A 13,728-nucleotide genomic window follows, 5' to 3' on the forward strand; every position below is an offset into this window, starting at 1 on the left:
TGAGATTGAATCCCGCAAAGTGCACCTTCGCGGTGGAGGCTGAAAAATTTTTGGGGTTTATACTAACACAAAGGGGGATTGAAGCCAACCCTGATAAGTGTAAAACAGTCCTAGAAATGAAAAGCCCGACTTGTTTAAGGGAGGTCAACAACTAAATGGCCGACTTGCAGCTCTCTCCAAGTTCTTGGCAGGATCAGCATTAAGATTCCTACCACTTTTCTCCCTACTAAGAAAAGGATGCCAGTTCGAATGGACTCCTGAATGCGAAGAAACCTTTCAGGAGTTCAAAAGATTTTTGAGCCAACCTCCCATTCTGAACTGACCTAAAATCGGAGAAGAACCCGTCCTGTATTTGTCCGTATCCGACAAAGCTATAGCATCAGCTTTAATACGGGAAGACGAGGTCAGGCAGCATCCTGTGTACTTCACCAGCAAGGTCTTACAAGGCCCCGAGTTAAGGTACCAAAAACTCGAGAAATTTGCGTATGTCTCAATAGTGGCCTCTCGAAGGCTACAACCTTATTTCCAAGCCCATATAATAAAGGTTCGAACGAACCAGCCCATGAAGCAAATACTTCAAAAAACAGACATTGCGGACAGGATGGTTCAATGGGCTATAGAGCTGTCCGAATTCGACCTCGGGTAAGAAACTCGGATGGCAATTAAAGCTCAATGCCTCACCAACTTCATGGCAGAATATACAGGAGATCAAGAAGAGACTTCCACAACCTGGGAACTATATGTGGATGGCTCTTCCAACAAAATTAGAAGTGGTACAGGTATAATACTAGCTAACCAAGAGGGAACCCAAATAGAGGTCTCCCTTAAATTTGAATTCCCGACTTTCAATAATCAGGCAGAGTATGAAGCCTTGATTGCCAGGTTGAAGCTAGTAGAAAAAGTCAGTGCGGGCAAAGTAGTGGTCTTCAGTGACTCTCAGGTAGTGACCTCCCAAATCAATGGAGAGAATTAGCCTAAAGACCCCAATATAGAAAGGTATTTGGACAAAACTTTGGAGTACCTTAGGCAGTTCTCGGAAATCGAGGTCAAGCACATAATTCGGGATCTCAACAACAGAGCAAATGCCCTCTCTAAGTTAGCAAGTACCAAACCTGGAGGGAACAATAGAAGTCTGATCCAGGAAACTCTATAAGAATCTTCTGTCACAAAAATAGAGGCTAAATAAGATGTCCTTGAGGTATCCGGATTAGACATCGGATGGATGAACCCACTAATTGAATACATCAAATTCGACATCATACTCAAAGAAGAAAAAGATGCCAAAAAAATCCGCAGAAAAGCACAGAACTACACATTGGTGAAAAATATCCTCTATAAAAGAGGGATATCCACACCATTGTTAAAATGTGTTCCGACCTTAAAAACAATAGAAGTTTTAGAGGAGGTGCACAATAGTATCTGCGGAAATCATCTCAGAACAAGGTCTCTGGCTAGAAAAGTCATCCGAGCCGGGTTCTATTGGCCGACCTTGCAGAAGGATGCCACTGAGTTCGTAAAGAAGTGTCAACTAAGCCAAATGCATGCCAACTTCCGTGTTGCTCCCCCCGAGGAACTCATCAGCATAACTTCTCCGTGGCTCTTCGCGAAATGGGGATTGGACCTACTTGGACCCTTCCCCCAAGCGCCTGGACAAGTGAAGTACCTAATAGCGGGAGTGGACTACTTTATGAAGTAGATCGAAGCAGAACCATTGGCCACTATCACAGCTCAGAGAAGTCGGAAGATCCTCTACAAGAATATCATTACAAGGTATGGAATTTCGTACTCCATCACCACTGACAATGGTACCCAGTTCACCGACTCAACATTTAGAAACCTGGTAGCCAGCATGAATATCAAGTATCAGTTCACCTCAGTGGAACACCCACAAGCGAATGGACAAGCTGAGGCAGCCAACAAAGTAATACTAGCCGGGTGAAAGAAAAGGTTGCAAGATGCAAAGGGAGCCTGGGCTGAAGAACTCCCTCAAGTATTATGGGTATATCGGACTACGCCTCGGTCTGCAATAGGAGAAGCACCCTTTCGACTTGCTTATGGTATAGAAGCCATGATACTAGTTGAAATCAACGAGCAAAGTCCAAGGGTGGGGTTCTATGATGAAGTCAACAACATTCAGGCACACAAAGAAGAACTTGAACTACTCCTTGAAGTTCGAGAACAAGCCCAGATAAGGGAAGCAGCACTGAAGCAAAGGATGACAAACAGATACAACAAGAAAGTCATTCGAAGAACCTTCACCTCAGACAACTTGGTCCTGATTAGAAATGATATCGGCGTTAACAAGTCAGGTGAAGGAAAGCTTGCTGCTAAATGGCCATATAAGATAAGTGAGGTCCTAGGAAAGGGATATTACAAAGTATCCAATTTGAGTGGTGCCGAGCTCCCAAGGTCGTGACATGCTTACAACATGAGGAGGTATTATAGTTAGAAGCGAACTCCACTCCCTGATGTACTCTTTTTTCCGACTTCACGATTTTTTCCCAAAAGAGGGTTTTTCTGAAGGGGGTTTTAACGAGGAATCAAAGTGGAGACTAAGAGTCAATAAGTCTTAAGATTCCCCTAGTAGCAAAAGTTACCTTCATCAATAAACAAAGATTTTCCTTTTATCTCTTTATTAATTTATTAATTCCTGCAATTTATTTCTCTTGTTCAAAACCTTTTTCAAAACCCAAAAACACTGTTTTGCATAACCAATAATAATTCATACTTTCCTGCAATTTCTTGAGAAAACGACCCGAGATTTGAATACTTCGGTTTATAAATTTTACTGGGTTTGTTACTTGTGACAACCAAAACGTTTGTAAGAAAGGTTGATTGCTTGGTTTAGAAACTATACTTGCAACGAGAATTTATTATAACTTCTAAACCATCAATCTTCAGTTCTTCAAAATGGCGCCGTTACCGGGGAATTGCAAACATGTACCTTATTATTGGTTATTGTAAATATTTTTCAAAAAAAAATTTTAGATTTTAAAATTTTTATCTTATCTTATTTTTCAAAATTCAAATATTTTTTTTTTCAAAAAAAAATCATATCTTTTTCAAAATCTTATCTTATCTTATTTCAAAAATCATATCTTTTTCAAAATCTTATCTTTTTTTTTTTCAAAAATCATATCTTTTTCAAAATATTTTCTTATCTTTTTTTCATATCTTTTTCAAAATATTTTCTTTTTGTTAGTTTTTGTTTTTATTTTCTCTCACTACTATGAACTCTCACCCCTTTGGCTATGAGTCTGGTTACAATTATGTTGCAGGAAGAGGAGATTATAATGACAACTTTTACCAAGGATGGAATAATCAAAGATGGGAGGAGCCACAAGGATCTGATCAACCCGCATGGCAACAATCACCTCCAATGGACTATCAACAACCGTTCTGTGATGCATATCAAGGCAATGGCTATGGTGAGCACTCTTTTGATTATCAGCAACCACCACCATATGCCTATGAACCCCCTCCTCAACATGACTTTGGACCGCCATACTCACAAGCCCCTTTTCACCATTCACCTCCATATGACCCTAACCCCTATCCACCATACCAACCACCGTATGAGCCAAATGAACCATATATAGAACCACCCCATTCCAACACAATTACTATCATGAACCACCACCTCAATATACACCATCTCCTTATCATTATCAAGATGAACCCTCCTATCCACCCCAAACCTCCATGGAAAACACACTTACCTCTCTCAGGGGTCTCACTTCTAAACTCCAAAATCTTATATCCTGCATGGACCAATCCTCTACCTCGAATACTCAACCCTCAAACTCTAGTGTACTTTCTTTTCAACCACAGAATGATCTCTCCATCCCATCACCACCATCCATGGAAGAGCACCCACATCCATCAATCCAAGAGCAACATGATTCCAAAGATGCAATTGACATGGAACAAGAGAGAAGGGATTATCTTCGCGAATCCATACTTCATAGGGAGTTAGAGGAGCCACTAAAGGTGAAGGTAGAAGAGACCTTTGCAGATGAAGGAGTAGTTGAAGGGAGTTATCATAGAAAAGAAATCATCAAGGAGGAGTACAATTTAATACTAAAACAACTGGACAAAGCCGCAGTAGTTAAAGAGGCAGTGGTTGAAGACTTAGGAGATGCTGAACCTCCATGGGAAGGTCAAGTCATAGAGCCTCCTTCAAAGACGTTTGAATTTAATGTTGAGGAGGGTGTACAACCTCCAAGGCATATCATGGTTGACGACTTTGAAGGGGATGATCAAGAGATGGATTCAATCATTAATGAATTCTTATCTACATTTGAATCCTCTCCCATTGGACTTGACATGGAGATTAAAGAAGAAGAAGCACAACCTCCCATGCCCTTAGTGAACAATGAAGAAGAAATTAAATTAGAAGAAAGCTACCAAGAGGAAGAGGTTGAAATTGAAGAAGCTTGCAAAGAGGTGGAAGATGTCGAAGAAGAGCACAAGGGAGTGGAGCTTGCACGTTCATTAAAAACACCTCCCCCTAAGTTGCCATCATCCTTCACAACATTCAAGTGGGTAAAATTCATATCCCTCAGCTTTCTAATTCCACTTGAATATGGGCTACTGGAGATGGATTGTCAACTTAGAGCTCTTTGTGGCATTAAGAGTAAGAGGAAGATGGTCAGTGGTAAGAATTGTCCTGCAAGATTCATTATGGTTGGAAGCTTTAAGTTTAAACGCAAAGGTTGGTATAGAGCTCAATTGAATGGGTCTAGGAAGTTGTTTGGACGTTTCAGTGAGAATTCTAAAGCTGAACCACCCGGATGAAATCATGATAATCAACTTGAAGACGGGTGTAGAAACAAGATTTGGGATCCGGGAATATATGAGGATCAACTTTGGGAGCTCAAGACTTGTGAAGAACCCCATCAAAGCTTGAGGAATTTACTTAGTATGGATAGAGCTTATTGGAAGACCAAGCATTGGTGGAAGTTTCAAGATGAGTTCAAGCACAAGCCGTCATGACAAGAAGCTCACCAGAATGTCCAACTTAAGGACTTTAACTAAAAGTGCTAGGTGGGAGACAACCCACCATGGTATAATCGTCCCTTTTCAATTTTAATTCTAGTCTATTTTGTTTGTTTTTGAGTTTTGATTGAACCTGGAATCATGCATAGCATTCATATTAAGCATTGCATTCTGCATACTGCATTATAAAAAAAAATCACGCACGCGATGCGTAAGCGTCGCTGACGCGTCCGCGTCAAGTGCATTCGGAAGAAAAGAAAACTGAACAGAGAGTCACGCGAAAGCGCGGCTGGAGGCGTGCCTTTGGCACAAATTGGTCCACACGACCGCGTCGCTGACGCGTCCGCGTCAAGTGGGCAAAATGCCTCCCACGCGTCTGCGTCACCCACGCAAACGCGTGCCTCAAAATCGACGTAAAAAGGGTGTATGGCCGAAAGTTGAGCTGGACTTGTGCTTGTAGCACAAGCCCTAACACGTGAACGCGTGCTCCACACATCCGCACCATTCTTTAAAACAAGGCCAACCACGCGATCGCGTCCACCACGCGATCGCGTCACCCAAAGTTTTGGCAAAATAAGTTTTTCATCAGAGAGTTGCGTGACCGCGAGGCTGCACTCGCGCTAAAGGCACGAATCACTTCACGCGAACGCGTGCCCACGCATTCGCGTCACTTCATCGAAGCGCTATCCATGCGACCGCGTGCCCCACGCGCTTGCGTCGCCTGCGCCGCACAGCTTATCCATATCAGCCAAGATATCTTGTCTTTTCTTCCCCAAATCTAAATCTTTTCTTTCCCTTCTTATTTCTTTCTTCCTCCTTTCTTACTTTCTTTTTCTTTTTCCGTTGGTGTTAAAATTCTCTTCTTCAACTATTGCATCTTTTCTTGAATTATCCTGGTGCTTCATGACTTGTTTTATTCTGATTGGGTATTATTCTTAAGTCAATGTTAATTTTTATAATATTGATATTCCTTTTGCATTAATATACACTTACACTATCTTGCATTACCCACACTCTCTTCCCCGTTGTTGCAACTTTTACACTATTGATATGCCATTTGCTTCCACTATTTTCTCACTTGCATGTTGTAGCTACCATGTAATTGAGACCTTTATTATTTGACATTAACACCCATATGTTATTTATGTTCTTATCTTTATTTTTGGGTTACTTTTCTTCTTTTGCCCCTTCTTTCAGGATGGCCACCACGAAGGGAGAGGAAAAGCTTCTTAATGGAGAGACAAACAAGTTCATCTACTCAATCTTTGGAGAAAAGCATAAGTTGAAGTAACCTGTCCACCTGCACATCTTAGCATGCACCGAGGACGGTGCAACCTTTAAGTGTGGGGAGGTCGATACCGATCTCCGTGGGTTAGTCACTTTCTTCTCAAGACCAATTTTTGTTTTTCATTGTTGCATTTACATGTTTGATTGCATGTTTGTTTGATTTTGTGCATATATTACCATTACTTGGTTAAAGTAATATTTTCTTTTTCAAGAAACTTTTTATAGCATTTCACTAATTTGAATTAAAATTTTTATTAAACTTGTTTGAAGAAATCTTATTTTGGAACATGGTTTAAAGCTCGAACACACAAAACCAATGAGATTTTGAGCCTATTTGAATTGGTTGCATTCTATCAACCAATATTTTATTTTTGGTGTGTGTTTTTCTCTCTAAAATTGTGATCTTTGTCTTGCTTAATTCTATATTTCCATTATTTGATGTATGCATACACTTATATGATTGAGGTCTTGTTTCACTGAGCTTACATACCCATATGGTCTTACTTTTTATTATCCTTTGCAAACCAATGTTGAGCCTATTTTACCCCCTTGTTCTTTACTTTAGCTCATCACTAACTCTAAGTGGAAAACAATAATATCCTTAATTTAAATCCTTGGTTAGCTTAGACTAGTAGAAGTGCTCATGATTTAAGTATGGGAAAATTGGGTTTGAAAATATTTGGTTTGAGTAATTGGGTGTTGTATATTTTTGTGAAAATGTGCAAAATAATAGTTGAACACATATTATTGCATTCAATACTTTTTTCATATGCATTGAGAAAAACAAGAGAAAAAATATAATAATAGAAAAAAATAAATAAAAAGAAAAAAAGTGAAAAAGAAAAGAAAAAGAGCAATTAATAAAAGGAGACAAAATGTCCCAAAGTAAGTGTTGGTATCAATGCATATGTGCTGTACTCAAATTTAGGATGCATGAATATGTGGAAAATATAATTAATGGGAAGTTAGATTCTGCATTTTAATTAAATGAATTGTCTTAAGTTAGGTGGGAAGTTTAGGTTAATTAATGATTCAGATTTTAGTCCACTTGACCAAATACAATCCTACCTTGACCCTAACCCCATTACAACCCTTAAAAGACCTCTTGATTTGTGTATTGGTGCATTAAATTTTTGTTGATCGTTAGATGAAGAGCAAGCCTTAGAAAGCAAGATTAGAAGAGAATTGAGAGAATCAAACCTTAAACACCTGAGCGATTAGAGTGCATACACTTCCGGTGAGGGTTCGATGCTCAATTCCTTGTTCCCGGCTTTCATGAGCTATCTTCTTCTTGCAAGTTATTTGCACTTCATTTTTATGATTTGAAATAGTGAAATCCAATTTATGTTTATCTTGGAGATTTTATTTACTTTTAACCAAGTAGGTAAAAGCATTTTGCATTTAGCTGCATTCATATAAATAGGTTGCATTTCATACATCCCACCATTCTGCCTTCACTCTTATAGCTTCTCTTGAGCTTAGAATGAGGACATGCTAATGTTTAAGTGTGGGGAGGTTGATAAACCACTATTTTATAATTTATCTTGTGCTCAATTGAGTGGATTTTATCAATCTTTCATACACTTATTCATACTAATTGCATGAGTTTACGTTTTCCTTCCGAATTTTGTGCTATGATTGAAAACATGCTTCTTTGGCCTTATATTTGCTAATATTAATCCTCTCTTATTACCATTAGATGCCATGATATGTGTGTTAAGTGATTTCAGGAATTACAGGGCATGAATGGCTCAGAGGATGGAAAGGAAGCATGCAAAAGTAGAAGGAATACAAGAAGTTGAAGAAACTGCTAAGCTGTCTAGCCTGACCTCTTCGCACTCAAACAGTCATAACTTGAGCTACAGAGGTTCAAATGAGATGGTTTCAATTGTGTTAAAAAGATAACATCCGGGGCTTTGCAACGATATATAATTTGCCATAGCTTCCCTGAAGTTAGGCGACGCGAAAGCGTGGATGACGCGCCTACGTCGCATCTGCAAAATCTCAATCCACGCAAACGCGTGGATGACGCCTCCGCGTCACTTTGCCGCGACCTATACGAACCAGATTTCACAATCAGTGATTTCTAGGCTGTTTCTGACCCAGTTCTCGGCCCAGAAAACACAGATTAGAGGCTATAAAGTGGGAAAATCCATTAATTCATCATCATACATTCATAATACACACTTTTCACAATTTAGATGTAGTTTTTAGAGAGAGAGGTTCTCTCATCTCTCTTAGGTTTTAGGATAAGGATTTCTTTTAGTCATTAGGATTGTTTCTTCATACCAGGTTCAATAATTTATGTTTTTCTTCTATTTTTGTTTACTCTGGAGTTTTTATTTGTATTTGATTTATGTTGCCCAATTGGCTTATGAACTTTTCCATGTTAGAATTGACATCTCCATTCAATATAATTTGAAGTATTCTAGATATTTATGATTTTAATTTAGCTTTTCATATTCTTGGTTCTGGTTGATTAATTGGTAACTCTTGAGTTATCAAACTCATCGTGATTGATAATTATTATTCTTGCTGATTAATTTAGATTCCTATAACTCTAGTCTTTTCTTAAGGAGTTGACTAGGACTTTAGATGTTAAATTAATTTATCCACTTAACTGACCTTCATAGATAGAGGTTGACTTAGTGGTAGCAGAAATATAATTCTCATCACCATTGATAAGGGTAACTAGGATAGGACTTCCAGTTTTCATACCTTGCCAAGAGTTTTATTAGTTATTAATTTATTAATTCCTGCAATTTATTTCTCTTGTTCAAAACCTTTTTCAAAACCCAAAAACACTGTTTTGCATAACCAATAATAATTCATACTTTCCTGCAATTCCTTGAGAAGACGATTGGAGGTTTGAATACTTCGGTTTATAAATTTTACTGGGTTTGTTACTTGTGACAACCAAAACGTTTGTAAGAAAGGTTGATTGCTTGGTTTAGAAACTATACTTGCAACGAGAATTTATTATAATTTCTAAACCATCAATCTTCAGTTCTTCACCGACCTAAGTGGTTGGCAGGATAAAATGACGAAGTACAAGTCGGTGTAAAGAGGTTACAAAGACGATCATGATAACTCGGGATCTCAACCACTTAAACGATTAACTAGTCAAAAATCCCGAGAAAATCGAAATGCATCGCAAGAATAACCTAAATTACGGAAACAATTCAATAAGCAAAAATTGAATACGAAAAGAACACAAAAAAGATAAGAAAAATCCTACTAATCTGTTAAAAGCAAAGGCAGTTTTCAGAGTCTTCAAAAAATCTTATAGCAACACAGACAAAACAGCCTGCCCAGCAAAAAGATTTTTTCAAAATGGTTTCCGTAAAAACCTTATACAAAACAAAGTATGCACAAGCAAGACATTTCATAAAAAAACCCTTATCCAAACAAGGGCAAACAAGCAGCATTTTTTGTTAATGGCCAAAAGGCCAAAAAACTCAAGAACTACCACCACAAACAACAAAAAGATAAATTATTCAAAGGGGTCCACAAGCCGGGCCCCAAATAGTTGAAATTAACTAGAAGAAGGATTGGAATCACCAATAGGGAGGGAGCTCGGATATGCAGCAGGAGTTGGAAGGGTCGGAGTGGTCTCTTTGGCAGTAGAAGTCGGAGCTTCTAAAGAACTCGGTAGGTATCCCTCCTTTTGCTCCTCACGAGGAGGAGACTCAATAAGCCTTTGTCCGCGAGTCTTCAACTCGGAACCCGTCTCGGGACGAGGAGGGGAGACAATAGCTCTATCAATAATGATCTTGTCGGGATGGAGGGGATAAAGGTCCAAGTTAGGAGCAATAACTTCAACCTGTTCCTTAAATATCCTCCAAGTCCTAATAAGCCTCCCGGTTCAACTCCAGCTGCTTCTGAAGGTCAATATTCTCAGCGAAGAGTCTTACATAATTCTGCTCCGCCTTTTCCTTCAGGCCCTCTGCCATAGCACACTGACCCATAAGCTTCTTCTCCCTCTCCTGAAGCCGGGTCAGCTCCTCCTTCATCCAAGTAACCTCCCCTGAAGTCGCTTATCTTCCTTTTGATATAGGACAATCCTCCCCTGAAGTTCTTCTAAAGTTTTTTGGGAAGAACCCAAAGAACTCAAAGGAGTTTTGTCCAGGATATCAAGAAGAGCAGTACAGACTCCAGCAGTCCGAACGCCCCCCGAACCATAATTTGAAGATGATTTCGAAGGGAAGCATCATCCATAGCAATCTGGCTATGAGGAAAGATGTGCTTCCGAACGAACTTAGGACCATTAAAGTGGCCTCCCCAGAAGGAGAAGAGCCAGTCTCCGAGGTCTTACGTTTCTTTTTCTCAGGTTTGGAGAGAGGTCGGATTGGGGGGATAGGGGGAGGAGGAGGGAGAGAAGAAGCAGAGGCAGAAGTTACCATAATTGTGCGAGAGGAGGTCCCCAAATCACGAGGAGGAGGAGGAGGAGCGCCAACAGCTTTCGCAGCGTTAGCTCAGGCACGTGCCTTCCTTTTGGCCTCTTAGACCTTCTGGTAGGCAGCACTGGATCCACTCTTCACCATTTCTTAAAGAAAGAAACAAAAAGTAATCAGCTTACAAGTTGGATACCTTCAGAAACAACTACAAAAATGGAAAAAACTACCTAGCTGGGTCTGCACGAAACTCAGAGAACCTAGAAGAAATTTCTTAGTGTCCAGATTAGGGGGTCTCCCCCAAGCTTCTCGGAAAAATCCCAATACGGCCTCCTCAATCTTGTCCAAGTCATCCAGGCTATACTTATCCACAGGGGAGGCCTCCAACCAATAAAGAGGAAATCGGAGAATGGAGTTCTCATCAAGGAAAAAGGGATGGTAACCCCATATAGCTTGAACTTTGAAGAAAGTTTTTGAAATCATGGAAGGATTCGTCAAAAATAGAAAAAACTTTCCGACCCTGAATGTCCCAAAAAGATATCCACTGTTGTTTATTATTTTGAGCGCTAAATGGCTTGGTCAGATGAAAAAGATCTTTAAAGAAGTAGGGAACTCTAGCTCTCGGCTGACAAGTTGGTAAATTTTCATGAAACCCCAAGAGTGGGGTGAAGCTGGGTAGGAGCAACTCGGCAATGAGACAATACCCCCATTTCAAAATCGAAAAAGGCAAATAAACCCCCAGTCGGGTAAAGAAGCAATCATACATAAAGAAAAAGTGAGGGTCAGAATCAGCGACCCTCCCGTAGCAAACCCGATCTCCAGGACCCAGGGCCAACAATTCGTATTTAGGCTAATCGGCCTCTAAGCTACAGATCCTATGATGAATACAAAGTTCAGAAAGGTAGTTGGTGTCCACTAAAGGTTTTCCTCAAGTACAGTATCATCTACCCATCTTGAAAGAGACTCAGGGATATGGGAAGACATTTTTCCAACAAAAAGAAGTAGGTATAAAAGGGATAAGACCTACAAAGAAAAATAAAAGATCATAAAAACGGGGCTTCCAAAGACAACGCAGTCTTTCTCTAAAAAAGCAAAATAAGGAACAGAATCGCCAAACCGACCAATAGATTTGCGAAGGTACTAACACCTCACATTACAAACGGGGAATCATAAAAGCATGTAAACCTCCTCCAACATGCAAAGCAAAGCACAACATAAATGATAGAAGAAGATAAAGAAAGGGCTAACCTTTATCTGTGGGCTTAAGGAGGAGCAGTCATGGCAGCAACGAAGCACCCTGAGAAGAAAAGCTAAAGGATTTTTTCTTGTGAATGAGAAAAAACAAACAGAACAGGCAAGAAACTTCGAAAACGAAAGAAAATAGAGAAAAGAGAGGGAAAAATATTTATAACACAACAGGGGCACAATGGTAAAACGACGTGGCTATTAAAGAAACACGGCATTACCAATGTAACTGCCCCTACGTGTAAATACGAAACCTCAAACGAACGCGACGTTTGATTAGACGCGGTAGTTGAGAAGCCTAGAATCACGTCGATTCCCGACTTGAACAACCCCGAGTTCAATTAGTACTCGAATCCAACTCATAACCAAAGAGATCGGACTCGAGTAGGGGCATTGTTCATACCCTAGCCCAACACTATGACCCAGGTCCAAATAAGCCAAAAAGGCCCAATCCAAAGATTGGCGTTTTCCATCCACCCGACCTCGTTTAAAGAGGTCGGGGTTGACATAGACCTTTCTCCAAAATAGTCGGGTTCGAGATATGAGCTGATAGAAAATCACTCATTCAAATAAGTAACTACTCCTAAAATCTCTCAGCCCACTTTCAGAAGGAATATCCCAACCACCCTAAGATAAAGGGATGGTTACCTAAAATAAAGGGACGATTATCCACTTCTAAAAGTGGAACTACTCCAACGGTGGTTATTGGATCACCACTATAAATACACTGACACCCTTCAGTTATCTCTAAGTTCCAATATTCTCTAAACCTGCTGAACTCCTTGCTGACTTAGGCATCAAAGTGTCTTTGCAGGTACCAACCTCATTCTCCAAATACACAACTCGGACGGTGGCTCCCGACTGTGAACAAATCAGAGACCACCTTCCATTAACCTTGGGCCAATCCTTCAAGCCCAATTCACTTATCTCAGGTTACCTACGTAACAATAGCCTTGACAATTATCATAAAAAGACGACTAAACCACCAAAAGTAACCATGAAAGATTGATTCGCTGACAAAAGTAACCATAGAAGATCAAAACTCTTCAGATACCCACAATTGATTTGCTCCGTTTGTCAAAAATAGCCAAGTCTGATGTAGCCTTAGCAGAGTGACATACTTGAACTGTTTACGTTAACGATTACACGTGTTGGTAGGCATACGTGTACTCAGTATTATTTAGGATCAATTTAAGCACTCATAAGCATTCATAAGGTTCTAAAAAGAAAAATCAATAACTGTTTAAGTAGTGTATATAGCATACGAACATGACATGATAATCCAAAATAAAAATAGTAAACATAACTGATCCTTAGCAGTAAAGTTTTGAGCTAAATTACATACATATAGATTCCAAAAAATATAAATTATGTAGGTTGTGCCTTGCATAGTAGTAGATGGTCTGGGTGGTCTGAATCGCCATGTTGGAGTAAGGTGCGATATTGGTGTTGGCATAAACTGTGCGAACATGGAAGTTGTGCCTGCACTGGCTCCTTGCATTGTATGTGGGGACACGGTGGGTGGCCTACCAGATGCATTGAATAGCTGCTGAAGAGTGTTCAAAGTTGGAGTTCTTGTGATGGAAGATGCCTCTTGGTGGATCTCTTTGTTCTCTTTATTTTTGTAGTTGGTAGCCTAATTGGTGGTGGCACTTGCACTGTATGCGACATATTAGGAGATGGATTCAATGTGGTAGTGGCCTATAATTTAAATTAGACATGAATGTAAGTAAACTTAATAGCTCAAAAAATATTTAAGCAATTTAACAAATTTATATTTTACCTCAAATTCAGCTGCTGCAGC

Source organism: Arachis stenosperma, chromosome 6 (assembly GCF_014773155.1).
Source record: "Arachis stenosperma cultivar V10309 chromosome 6, arast.V10309.gnm1.PFL2, whole genome shotgun sequence".
NCBI lineage: Eukaryota > Viridiplantae > Streptophyta > Magnoliopsida > Fabales > Fabaceae > Arachis > Arachis stenosperma.